Below are 15000 nucleotides of genomic sequence, written 5' to 3' on the forward strand. Positions count from 1 at the left end.
CCTGCTCACTCCGGGGCCGAAGTCACTTACAGGGGAAGCGAGGTGGGCACGTATCCGAGCAAAGCGAACAGCTCCTGGCGCCTCTCTCTCCGCCACTCCACCACCACCTGCTCTCCTCAGCCGAAGCTGAAGGAGGCTGGCAGGGCTCCGGTTCTCTGAGGGACTTGTGTGTTTGGGGTGGGAGGGGAGAGATGAGGGGCGGTGGTCAGAAATTAAAGCGAGAACGGTTCTACGCCAAATCCGCACTTGCGCACGCGGGTCAAGCAGCGGGAGTCACGGCCGCGCCATTTTAAACCAGAGACTGCGAGGCACTCTCCCCACAAACCACACCCCCCACCACCCCACCCCCTCAGCTGACCATCTTACATACGCCAACCTCCCACCCCCGAAGCAGACAAAAGGCCTGGGGAACCCGGCACCTGGCGTCACACAGACAGGCCAACATACCGAGGAGCGGGTGTAAACATGGGCAGGGCCACGTCACACACGCCTGCTGTCTCATCTCACAGCTCTCCCCCAACCACCCACCACCGGCAACCCCCCCAGCTCCCCGCCCAACCTCCCCCACACGCAAAAATGATCCAAAGGTACAATGAAGAAATTGAGAGGCAGTCATTCCGCGTCCTGTTTCTTCCGGAGTTCTGAGCACTTTCCCCCCCACCCCCTCTCACCAAGACAGCAAATGGTCTCTAGGTGACCACAGGACCAGATTCGGATGTCTCCCCTCACCTGGACGCTCTCAGCAGTGAAGCTGAAAACCAATCGTTTTCAGGTAATGCTGCCCCGACACTGGCCCAGAGCTGGAGTTATCTAATGATTCACTCATGACCCTTGCCAAGATAGCAATTGGTCTCCAGATGACCACAGGACCAGATTCCAAGCTCTTCCCTCACCTGGATGCTCTCAGCAGTGAATCTGAAAACCAATCGTTTTCAGGTAATGCTGCCTCAGAGCTGGAATTATCTAACAATTCACTCTTGACCCTTGCCAAGATAGCAATTGGTCTCCAGATGACCAATGCGGGACATCTTTAGGCTCCTCCCACACCGGGCCTCGCTCAGCAATGATACCGAAAGCCAGTCACTTGTGGCAAGCTCCCCACCCTGATCCAAAGGGTAACGATTCCCCGCCCTGACCCGGAGATAGAGTTTATCAGATGATTTACCACCCCCCCCCCCCACCCCACCCCCGAGGTCCAAACGTCCCCTGGGGTGAGGTCAGTTCTTGAACAACGCCACTCAGTGGAGCACTGCAACAACGCATGACCGGCGCACTCCAGGGCTGTCACCCGGCCTGCCCATCGATGCCACGGGAGAGCCAGGGCCCAGCACGACGCCGCTCGCGGAGGGACCGAACTGGAGGCTCCAAAACACCAAATACCAAAACCACCAAAAAGGGCGCGGCAGAGAACATTTTGCAAAGGAGCCGCCTTTCCCCTTCATCCCCGACGACCTCACGGGGGCAAGGCACGACGACCTCGAAGAGCATTTCGAGAAGAAATGAGAGCAATTCGGGGAAGTGGGGGCAGTGTCGCGGTAACGTGGCTGGACGAGTAACGCGGAGAAGGCCCCCCCCACACACCCCACCACCAACAAGGCTAACGCCCTTGGGCGCACGGGTTCCAATCCCGCCGCGGCAGCTGGGATAAACCTTGCATCACGAGCGGGGGGGGTGACCACGAAACTACCCGCTGCCGTAAAACCCGCGGCTCGCTAACGGCCCTGGAGGGAGGGGAAACCTGCCACCACTACCCCGGTCTGGCCTGCGTGGGGCTCCGGACCCACAGCCACCCTGGCTGACTCTCAACTGCAAATGCACCCGGCTCGAAAGGGCAGTTAGGGGCGGGTAACAAATCGACCTGAGACTCCCACGCCCCATGGAAGAGCAAATACTGAATTGAAAATCCTGCAGGGTGACGAGAGAAAGGCAAGGCGGGGCGATTGATTGCTCCTCTGAGTAACCGGACGGACTTTATCTCTTCCCCTCAGTGACTCACGAGCGAGACTCCTGGCAAAGGTACTTGTGCTGGGGCGCGCCGTCACGGGCATCGACTTGCCACTTAGTAAGCTCATGGCTGATCTGAATGTAACCTCAGCCTCACACTCCCGCCTGTGCCAACACCCCCCCCCACCCCCGATAAGCCTCTCACCCTCCAATTGTCTAGCAATTTGCCAACGGCCCTCACCCATGCAGCGATTGCTCTCCAGGTGACCTCGGGGCCTATCCAGACCTCTTCCACACTTGAACGCTCTCAGTAACGAAACTGAAAGCCAATCATTTCAGGTAATGTTTCCCCCACCCTGACCCAAAGTTGGAATTGCTTATCAAGAATCTACATGCCTCTGCCTTTGAAATATTCAAAGACTCTGCTTCCACCGCCTCTTGAGGAGAGCTCGAAAGACTCACAACCCTCGGTGAAAATAATTTCTCGTCTCCGTCTTAAAGGGGCCACCCCTTGATTCTGGATTCTCCCACAAGAGGAAACACCCTCTCCACATCCAACCATGTCCAAGACCCCTCAGGATCTTAAAGGTTCAATCAAGTCGCCTCTTAGTCTTTTAAACTCCAGTGGATACAAGCCCGGTCTGTCCAGCCTTTCCTCATAAGGCAACTTGCTTGTCCCGTGGTATTAGTCGAACAAACCTTCTCTGAACTGCTTCCAACGCATTTACTTCCTTCCTTAAAAAAGCAGACCAGTACTGAGCACAGTGCTCCAGATGTGGTCTCACTAATACTCTGTACAACTGAAACATAAGCTCCCGACTTTTGTACTCAATTCCCCTCACAATAAGCGGGTTATCCCCTGGCTCCAGAATCCCGAAGGCCCCACCGAGTGCTTGATCCAGGCCTGACGCTCGCACTGCCCTACGAAGGGGGTGCCGCACTGTCGGAGGTGCCATCTTAAGTTGAACTGAGGCCCACTGCTACCACCCCCACCCCCAACACCCCCACCAATCTGCCCGCAGGTGGAAGATGATGATCCTCCAGCTTGTATTGGGAGAAGAATCGGGGTTGGTTGGGGGGGTGGGGATGTTGGACATTTGGACATGTCCTGCCCGGGCCTCCTGACCGATATTCAGCCTTCAACCATGGCGGGGAGCTAACTGGGCCGTGCATCGCGCGGCTGTTAGCGGGAGCTTGCTGTGCGCAATTTGGCGCTCGCCACCCCCCCACCCCACCCCGCCACTTCTCGACAAGCACCGCCACCACCACCGCCCTTCCCTGAGGCCCGGAAACGGAGCCTTGCGAGGTCTCCGGTCCGTGACTCCGGTGGGCCGAGAAACTCCGAGTATTAAACACCGCTCGAAGGCCCAAGCGTCTCGGGTGGGGTGGGGGGGGTGGGAAATCAGGAACTCTCTTACGCAGCGCCCCCCCCACTCCCCACTCCCCAGTCCCTGCCCCAACAATAGCAAGACTTTTTGGGGGGCGGGGGGAAGGGAAGTTCAAGCCCCTAAGATTTTTGTTGGTTAAAAAGCACCGAGGTGACTGATGGGAGATAAGAGGCAACAAGGGGGGTCGTGCTGGAGGGGGCAGACGCCCTCGACGGTGGGGATGGATCACCAGGGCCGGATGGACCGTATCCCCCGGCGGTTGAGGGAAGCCAGGGAAGAAACAGCGGGTGCCCAATTCCCAGCCCTCGCCGGGCACAGGCAAGGTCCTCGAGGATTGGAGGGTCCGCGGGCGCGGTGCCAACATTTAAAAAGGGTGGGGGGGGGGGCGAGGGATGGGGCCAGAAAAATTACAGGCCGGTCGGTCTGACTTCGGCGGTGGGCAGGTTACAGGAAACAATTCGGAGCGACTGGATAAACCGTCACTTAGAAAGACGTGGGTCGATCAGGGAGAGTCGCCACGGTTTTTTTGGCGGGGGGGGTGGGGTGGGGGAGGTCATGCTTGACCAGCTTAAGAGAAGGTCTTGATCAGGTAAGGAGGAGGATCGACGAGGGTAGCGCAGTGGATGCCGTCTACGTGGACTTCGGTGGGGCACCTGACCAGGTCAGGGAAGTGAGATCCCATGGGATACGTGGTGTGGGGGTGGGGGGGGGGCAGGTTGGATCCGCAATTGGGCTCAGCCGCGGGAAACAAAGGGGTAAGGGGCGATTGGAAGTTTCTGCGAATGGGAAACGGTCGCCAGCAGCGTTCCGCGGGGCTCGGCGTCGGGGCCCTCGCTCTTTGTGGTGTCTGTCCACGATTCGGACTTCAACGTGAGGGGCGACGACTGGGAAACTTGCAGACGAGGCAAAAAAAGTTGGCCGTGGAGTTGACAGCGAGGAGGAGAGCTCAGGGGTGATATCCATGCCTGGGCTGAGTGGGCGGAGATGAGGCAAATGGGATTCCATCCGGAAAAGGGCGAGGTAATGCATTTGAGGGAGGGGGGAGGAGTGGCAAGCAAAGCAAGGGAATACTCGATAGACCGGAGGACATTAAGGGGGGGGGGGGGTTGAGGAGGTCGGAGGTCGTGGAGTGCATGTCCACGGGTCCCTGAAGGTGGCAGGACAGGTGGAGAAGGTGGTCAAGAGAGCCCATGGTATGCTTCCCTTTCTGTTGGGTGAGGTATTGAACACAAAAGCAGGGATGTGATGCTGGAGCTGTATGCAACGCTGGTTAGGCCCCAGCTGGAATTTTGTGCAGGGTTTCTGGTCGCCACTTTACAGGAAGGACATCGTTGCTTTGGAGAGAGGAGATTTGTAAGAATGCTGCCAGGGCTGGAAAACTGGAGCTATGAGGGAGGGGGGTGCGGTGTTGGATAGGCTGTGGTGATTTTCCTTAGGACAGAGGAGGCTGAGGAAAGGGGGGAGGTGCACAAAATTATGAGGAGGCCCAGATAGGGGGGTCAACAGGAAAACCCTGTTCTCGCCACCACCCCCGCCCCCCCCCCACCGCCACCTCCCCAGCTGAGGGGTCCGTTACCAGGGGGCACAGCTTTTAAGGCGACTGGTCGGGGGATTGGAGGGGACGCGTGAGGAGAAACACTTCCACCCGGCGGGCAGTGAGCGTCTGGGGTTCACTGCCGGGGTTGGCGGTTAAGGCCAAGACCCTCCGCTCATTGAAAAGGCGCCGGCATCTGCATCGGAAGCGCTGTAACCTGCAAGGCCACGGACCAGGCGCTGGAAAAGGGGGATTAAAAGGAGTGGCTAATTTCCTCTCTCTCTTTCTGGCTGGCGCAGACACGATGGGCTGAAGGGCCTTTTTGTACACCGTGACTTTTCTATGGTTCTATAATTCTGAGGTATAGGTCAGTTCAGATCTCACAGAATACATCTGAGTGGCTGAATGGGCCTCCTCCTGTTCCTGGGTAACAGGCTCGAGAAGGGCTGAATGGCCTCCTCCTGTTCCTGTGTAACAGGCTCGAGAGGGGCTGAATGGCCTCCTTCTGTACCTATGTAACAGGTTCAATGAGGGGCTGAATGGCCTCCTCCTGTTCCTGTGTGACAGGCTTGAGAGGGGCTGAACGGCCTCCTCCTGTTCCTGTGTAACAGGCTTGCGAGGGGCTGAATGGCCTCCTCCTGTTCCTGTGTAACAGGCTTGCGAGGGGCTGAATGGCCTCCTCCTGTTCCTGTGTAACAGGCTCGAGAGAAGCTGTATGGCCTCCTTCTGTACCTATGTAACTGGCTCAAGAGGAGCTGAATGGCCTCCTCCTGCTCCTGTGTGACAGGTTCAAAGAGGAAGGGCTGAATGGCCTCCTCCTGTTCCTGTGTAACAGGCTCGAGAGGGGCTGAATGGCCTCCTCCTGTTCCTGTGTAACAGGCTCGAGAGGGGCTGAATGGCCTCCTCCTGTTCCTGTGTAACAGGCTCGAGAGGGGCTGAATGGCCTCCTCCTGTTCCTGTGTAACAGGCTCGAGAGGGGCTGAATGGCCTCCTTCTGCTCTGGCTCGTTCTCACGTCTGGCTCAAAAGACAAGCGGTCACCAAGGCCACAGTTACTAATTTTATTTTTTTTTTTAAAAAAAACAGAAAGATAACTTGCAAACTTCTCCTTTCCGGAAAACTCTGTGACGTATTTGTTGCCGGGCGGCAACCTGATGTCGCGAGTCTGGCCCAGCGAGACAGAAGGACTCCACAGCTTCTGTGGTCTGGCCACTGTCCAGACAGCTTATTGTTTGTGGAGAACAGACAAGACGGCTTTTCTTTGAGGCGTCTCACTGGTTATTCTGGGGAGTTGAAGGCAGGGCAAAAGGGAGCGGATTGAGGTTTCCGATCGAGCACCACCACTAGCCCCCACCCACCCACACCCCCCAGCAAATCAGAAGGTCATGGGTTTGAGACTCCCAAGGGCCCATAATCCAGGCCTGACACTCCTCCACCGCTAAACCCCACCCCCCCTCCAACACCCCGAGGTACCACGATCGAGGGAATGCCTCACCGTCGACGGGTCAGTGCCAAGGGGCCACCAGACAGAGACAGAGTCAGGCAGACGCGCGCGCACACGGAGACAGAGTCAGGCAGACGCGCGCGCACACGGAGACAGAGTCAGGCAGACGCGCGCGCACACGGAGACAGAGGCAGGCAGACGCGCGCGCACACGGAGACAGAGTCAGGCAGACGCGCGCGCACACGGAGACAGAGGCAGGCAGACGCGCGCGCACACGGAGACAGAGGCAGGCAGACGCGCGCGCACACGGAGACAGAGGCAGGCAGACGCGCGCGCACACGGAGACAGAGGCAGGCAGACGCACGCGCACACGGAGACAGAGTCAGGCAGACGCAACGCACACGGAGACAGAGTCAGGCAGACGCAACGCACACGGAGACAGAGTCAGGCAGACGCGCGCACACACTGAGACAGAGTCAGGCAGACGCGCGCACACACGGAGACAGAGTCAGGCAGACGCAACGCACACGGAGACAGAGTCAGGCAGACGCGCGCACGCATGGAGACAGAGTCAGGCAGACGCGCGCACGCACGGAGACAGAGTCAGGCAGACGCGCGCACGCACAGAGACAGAGTCAGGCAGACGGCGCACACGGAGACAGAGTCAGGCAGACGCGCACACACGGAGAGAGTCAGGCAGACGCGCGCACATGGAGAGAGTCAGGCAGACGCGCGCACACGGAGAGAGTCAGGCAGACGCGCGCACACGGAGTCAGGCAGACGCGCGCACACGGAGAGAGTCAGGCAGACGCGCGCACACGGAGAGAGTCAGGCAGACGCGCGCACACGGAGAGAGTCAGGCAGATGCGCGCACACGGAGAGAGTCAGGCAGATGCGCGCACACGGAGAGAGTCAGGCAGACGCGCGCACACGGAGAGAGTTAGGCAGACGCGCGCGCGCGCACACAGAGTGAGGCAGACACGCACACACAGGCAGACGCGCACACACACACACACACACACACAGAGACAGTGTCAGGCAGCCACACACACAGTCAGACTCAGTCTCGCACACACGCACAGTCAGACGGAGTCTCACACGTGCACGCACAGACAGTCACACACATGCGCCCACAGTCTGTCGCAGTCTCTCATATGCACGCAGTCAAGACACAATCTCTCACATGCACACAGTCAGACGCAGTCTCTCACGCAGGCACAATTACTCTCCCGGACAGTCGCTCAAGCAGCCTGTGTGCTCATAGCCAGCAGCAGAAGCCCGCTGTTGTGCACGGGAGCACAAAGCCAGAGGTCCCACTAACAGGGATGGTTGGGCAATGGCTGCCAGGAGGGACAGTGTGGGAAGAGAAGTCAGTGGAGGGTGCGTGTGTGGGTCCAAGCTGCCTGAAGCAGAAAAGTTCCGCTCTGTGGCCAATTTAAGATAGAGAGAAAAAAAAAATCCAGCACACACACGCCCAGCCTAGGGCAGCACAGTGTGTCAAACTCCATCAGTTAAAGGAGGAAATGACTGCTCAGCACGCTGGGCTGTGTGGGGGCGAAGGGAGGGGTTAGATAAAAACATCCATCAGCCGAGCACTGGCAGTGGCTCGGAATGTGATGCCTCATGTAGTCAAATAGCCCTGTCTTGTATCTCCCCCAAAAACCAGAAGCACTGCTAGGGGGGATAAAGGGGGGGGGGGTGGGGCACGGGGGACAGGTGGGAGTCTCAACGGACGGCGAAAGGGGGTGCGGATTGGCAGAGAAGGATGGGATTCGTTTCCCACGCGCGCTCTCTCTCTCTGCAGGCCTGGGGGTGGTGGTTGGGGGTGGTGATGGGGGGGTAGGAGGGGGTGCAGGGAGAGAGAGTGCCGACTGTCCTGCAGCCCCCACCCCCCCCACCTACCCCCTCAGTCGGCTCAAAAGCTCAGCCCAGCCAGTCAGGCGGGAGGGAGGGGGAGAGCCCAGCGATGTCCCCCCACGGTTACCGACTCAGTCCCTCTCAACCTGCTGCTGGCCCCAGGTCGGAACACAGGGAAGCGCCCACAGGCTCACGCCGGGGTCAGGGGGGGGGGGGGGGGGGGGGTGGTGCCGATTTGGAGACGCTCCCTAACCTACAGCCAGCCGGTTGGGTTGCCTGCTCTCGCATTGCACACAGAGCGCCGAGGCACTCTGCAGACTGCACACACGCAGCCACAACAGCAGCGCTGCGTAGGCGGTCCGGCTGGGGAATGTGTGCCGGCCTCTGCCAAGGGAATCGCACTCCAACGGCCTTCCGGCAGGCAGACCGCCCACCACACCCCCTCCTCCCTTTGAAGACTGTGTGGCGGGCGAGGTGGGGGGAGGAAGGGGTGGCGGAGAGGGGAATGCCTGCCGATCGGGGGCTCAGGAGTGTGTGTGTGTGGGGAGGGGAGGGCGCCCCAGACAGGTTATCGACAGAGCTCAGTGTCTGCTCGCTCACCCCCCCCACCACCCCCCCACCCCACCCCCCCCCCCCCACAGACGGCTGGGGGGGCCGGTGGGGGGTGGGGGAACAGGCATCGGACCTCAGGACCACGTCGTTCCAGCTACCGGTTCCCACTTTGCTCTGGGCTGCCATCGATATTGTGGTTTAAAGGGGGAAAAACCCCATCTGGTTCGCTGGTCTCCCCTCGGGGTTGGAGGGGTGGGGTGGGGGGGGGCGGTGGGGTGTGGGAATCCTACCGTCCTCACTCCCTCCCAGCCTACGCAGGACTCCAGACCCTCCACCCCAAACCCGCCCCCCCCCCCCTCACTCTCTGACCCCACACAGCCACGTGGTCGACTCTCAGCTGCCCCCCACCCCCCCAACCCCCCAAAGGGCTGGGCCAGATAACTGGGTTCAAGGGGCAATTGGGGACGGGCAAGAAAATGCCGGCCTTGCCCTCACCCCACCCCACCACCACCCCCCCCCCCACCCCAAGAAGGGATAAATAGGAAAATGCTGCCTTTCACACCAGACACACAACAGCAACTATGACTCGCACAGATACTGGGGGGGGGGGGGGGGGGGGGGGGGGGGCGCGCGTGAGGGGTGGGGGTTTAATGCTCTGTAAACTTAAAGCACACACACACACACTGACACACACACACTGACACACACACACTGACACACACTGACACACACACACACTGACACACACACAGACACACACACACACACACAGACACACACACACAGACACACACACACAGACACACACACACACACAGACACACACACACACACAGACACACTGACACACACACACTGACACACACACTGACACAGACACACACACACACACACACACACACACACACACACACACACCGACACACACACACCGACACACTGATACACACACACTGACACACACACACTGACACACACTGACACACACTCTGACACACACTGACACACACACTGACACACACACTGACACACACACTGACACACACACACAGACACACACACACACAGACACACACACACACAGACACACACACACACAGACACACACACACACACAGACACACACACACACACAGACACACACACAGACACACACACACACACACACACACACACAGACACGAGGCAGGGGCAAAGGTGAAGCCACTCCTATCCGGCAGCTTTCCAACACCCCCCCACCCCCACCGTCAGGCTGGCCACCCTCCTCTATTCTGGCCCCCCTCCCTCCCTCACCAACCCACCACCCCCCCTCCCCACCCCCCACTCCAGGCCTCGGGGAGTTATATCCGGCTGGAGGAGGGACACTCCCCGGGACTGAACGGAAGGATGCGGAGGTACCCCGGGCAGGGCCGTATCTACACACGGCCGGCGCGCTGGATCCCTCCTCTCCCTGCCGGCCCTCCGACAGAAAGTGTCGGCCGGGACAGGCTCACTCTCCTCCTCCTGGCCTCCCCCCCCACCCCCGCCACGCCCCCTCCCTCCCCCTCCCACCGGCTGAAGGGCAGCGTTCTCGGCAAGGTCAACAACAGGGAGCTGGCAAACTCACCGCGTCTGCAACACATCAAACTGCCGTCACCTTCAACCACAGCTGCACCCCGGGGGAGACACAGACTGTCTGCACGCACAAACACAGGCTCTCCCACGTACACAGACAGGCTTTCACACAAACACACTCACACCCACACACACAGAGACACAGACACACTCTCACACACACACACACACAGCACACACAGAGACACTCTCCCACACACACACTCTCCCACACACACACACATACACACACAAACACACACACACACAAACACACACAGAGACACAGACACACACACACACACACACAGACACAGACACTCACACACACACACACACCCACACACACACTCTCTCACATACAGACACACACACAAAGAGCACACAAACAAACAGAGACACTCTCCCACACAGAGACACTCTCCCACACACACACACATACACACACAAACACACACACACACAAACACACACAGAGACACAGACACACACACACACACACACAGACACAGACACTCACACACACACACACACCCACACACACACTCTCTCACATACAGACACACACACAAAGAGCACACAAACAAACAGAGACACTCTCCCACACAGAGACACTCTCCCACATAGAGACATGGTCACAAACACTCACAGACACTCTCTCACACACACATACACACACAGACACTCTCTCTCACACAAACACACACACAGACACTCTCTCACACACTCTCACACACACACTGACACAGACACAAACAAACAGAGACAGAGACACTCTCCCACAGAGACTCTCCCACACACACACACACACACACACACAAACAGACACAGAGACACAGACACTATCCCACACAGAGACATTACACACACAAACAGCACACACACAGAGACACTCTCACACACACACAGACGCTCTCCCACACACAGAGACACTCAGACAGACAGACATCATACACACAAACAGCACACACACAGAGACACTCTCCCACACACACACACTCACACACAAAGACACAGAGACACTCTCCCAGAGACACTCTCCCACACAGACAGACACAGACACTCTCTCACACACTCTCACACACACATAGACACAGACACAAACAAACAGAGACAGAGACACTCTCCCACACAGACACTCTCCCACACAGAGACACTCTCCCACACAGAGACACGGTCACACACACACACACACAGACACTCTCTCACACACAGACACACACACACAAACAGACACAGAGACAGACACTCCCACACACAGACACTCTCTCACACACAGACACAGACACACAGACACAAACAGCACACACACAGAGACACTCTCCCACACACACACACTCATACACAAAGACACAGAGACACTCTCCCAGAGACACTCTCCCACACAGACACACACACACACAGACACTCTCCCACACGGAGACACTCACACAGACAGACATCACACACACAAACAGCACACACACACACACACAGAGACACTCTCCCACACACACACACTCTCACACACACAGACACAGAGACACTCTCCCACACAGAGACTCTCACACAGACAGACATCACACACAAAAACAGCACACACACTGAGACACTCTCCCACACACACACACTCACACACACAGACACACTCTCCCACACAGACAGACACACACACACAAACAGCACACACACAGAGACACTCTCCCACACACACACTCTCCCACACACAGAGACACTCTCCCACACACAGAGACACTCACACAGACAGACATCACACACACAAAGACACTCTCCCACACACACACACTCTCCCACACACAGACACAGAGACAATCTCCCACACAGAGACTCTCCCACACAGAGACTCTCACAGACATCACACACACAAACAGCACACACACAAACAGCACACACACAAACAGCACACACACACACAGACACTCTCCCACACACAGACACTCTCCCACACACACACACTCTCCCACACACAGAGACACTCTCCCACACACAGAGACACTCTCCCACACACACACACAGACACACAGACACTCTCACGCACAGAGAGACACACAGACACAGACACACAAACAGCCCACACACACAGACACTCTCCCACACAGAGACACACTCTCACGCACAGACACAGACTGACTGAGACACACTCTCACGCAGACACAGACTCACTGAGACACACTCTCACGCACAGACACAGACATTCTCACGCACAGACACTCTCACGCACAGCCACAGACATAGACAGACAGACACTCGCACACACACAGACTCTCACAGAGAGACACACTCTCACGCACAAGCACAGACACACAAACAGTACAACACAGACACACACTCTCCCGCACAGACACACACTCACAGAGACACTCACACAGACACCCGCACAGAGACACCCTCTCCCGCACAGACACACAGACGCTCTCGGGCTCTCACACACACAGGCTCACACAGACTCACTCACACAGACTCACACACACACACAGACTCACTCACACACACACACAGACTCACTCACACACACACACAGACACAGACTCACACACACAGACTCACACACACAGATTCACACACACAGACTCACACACACAGACTCACACACACAGACTCACACACACAGACTCACACACAAGAGGTAAAGTGGGGTGCTATCTGCCTTTAAGAGAATGTAGTTAACTGACCATGTGACTGTAATGACCACAATCGCTTCACTGCATGGGCTACTTTGGTGACTGTAAGCGTAGAGCAGGAGGTGATGGAAGGAGCACACACACGGCGTTGGTGCTCTGTCCTTAGTTCCAATAAACTACCAGTTAATCGGTCCTTGTCTACGTCATTCCAAACGCCAACTAACGTGTGAATATCGAGGGTGCAGCTCACGTGTTCACTCGACAAAAGCAAACCCGACGACCAGAAACCTAAACCTGGTGACGGGGAGACACCGGATCGACTGAGGGCAATGAAGAAAGCCTCGGTGAGCCGGACACGTTACCACACCACGGCCTCGAAAGCGGCCTGAGAGCCGGCTGGACCGTTCGGCACCGTCTCCGACGGCCGGTCCCATGACGCCCGAGCGCCTCGAGTTCCTCTTTACCGCGGGAGGTTGGGGGGTGGGGGGGGTGCAAGAAGAGGGCGATTCTTTGATTCTTTTGTTTAAATCCGTTTCGACAGGCTTTCAGGGGAAGACAATCGCGGGCCCCGGGGCCGCTTCGAGAAAGGGACAGACATGACACGGGGAGCTCCAGACTTCCGATCAACGACGGGTCAAGGGAAGCGACCGACCCCGGTCTCACTGGCTGCGAGATGGGCTCCGGCAGGTTTAAACGGCAACGGGCCGACATCTCCCAACTCAGAACGAGAAACCGAGAGGGACGGTCGCAAAGTCACGCGCCATCCCCCACCCCCGCCGTTTTCAGCCAAGGGCCGTTGGGGGGGATTCGTGGGCTGCAACCCCAAAAAAGCCACACTCGGGCCCTAACGCAACTCCTGCCGGATGGATCAGGGCCAGACCGATCCCTCAATGCTCCGTGGGACGAGGTGGAGACAGAGGTCAACGGGTTGGAAAAGTTGCGTTATCTTCCAACCGGCGCAATTTTCTGAGCAGACGGCACCCAGAGTACCCCAACCCCAACCAGATCCATCCCCACCAGTGCTGTACCCCAGTGTTATACACTGACAGATCCGACCTCACCAGTACTGTACCCCAGTGTTATACAGTGACAGACCCGTCCCCACCAGTACTGTACCCCAGTGTTACACAGTGACAGACCCGTCCCCACCAGTACTGAACCCCAGTGTTCTAGTGACAGACCCGTCCCCACCAGTACTGTACCCCAGTGTTCTAGTGACAGACCCGTCCCCACCAGTACTGTACCCCAGTGTTCTAGTGACAGACCCGTCCCCACCAGTACTGTACCCCAGTGTTACACAGTGACAGACCCGTCCCCACCAGTAATGTACCCCAGTGTTATACAGTGACACACCCGTCCCCACCAGTACTGAACCCCAGTGTTATACAGTGACAGACCCGTCCCCACCGGTACTGTATCCCAGTGTTATACAGTGACAGACCCATCCCCACCAGTACTGAACCCCAGTGTTATACAGTGACAGACCCATCCCCACCAGTACTGAACCCCAGTGTTATACAGTGACAGACCCGTCCCCACCAGTACTGTATCCCAGTGTTATACAGTGACAGACCTGTCCCCACCAGTACTGAACCCCAGTGTTATACAGTGACAGACCCGTCCCCACCAGTACTGTATCCCAGTGTTATACAGTGACAGACCTGTCCCCACCAGTACTGTATCCCAGTGTTATACAGTGACAGACCCGTCCCCACCAGTACTGAACCCCAGTGTTATACAGTGACAGACCCGTCCCCACCAGTACTGTACCCCAGTGTTATACAGTGACAGACCTGTCCCCACCAGTACTGTACCCCAGTGTTATACAGTGACAGACCCATCCCCACCAGTACTGTACCCCAGTGTTATACAGTGACAGACCTGTCCCCACCAGTACTGTACCCCAGTGTTATACAGTGACACACCCGTCCCCACCAGTACTGTACCCCAGTGTTATACAGTGACAGACCTGTCCCCACCAGTACTGTAGCCCAGTGTTATACAGTGACAGACCTGTCCCCACCAGTACTGTAGCCCAGTGTTATACAGTGACAGACCTGTCCCCACC

At 57.5% G+C, this 15000-nt stretch overlaps 1 protein-coding gene across 1 annotated transcript in view; it reads right to left on the reverse strand.

Moving 5' to 3' along the window:
- The window catches only part of LOC121274276, a 217184-nt gene that overhangs the window by 201855 nt on the left and 329 nt on the right, over nucleotides 1-15000 (reverse strand). The window lies entirely within an intron of this gene.

This window comes from Carcharodon carcharias (assembly GCF_017639515.1).
Source record: "Carcharodon carcharias isolate sCarCar2 chromosome 35 unlocalized genomic scaffold, sCarCar2.pri SUPER_35_unloc_8, whole genome shotgun sequence".
Lineage (NCBI taxonomy): Eukaryota > Metazoa > Chordata > Chondrichthyes > Lamniformes > Lamnidae > Carcharodon > Carcharodon carcharias.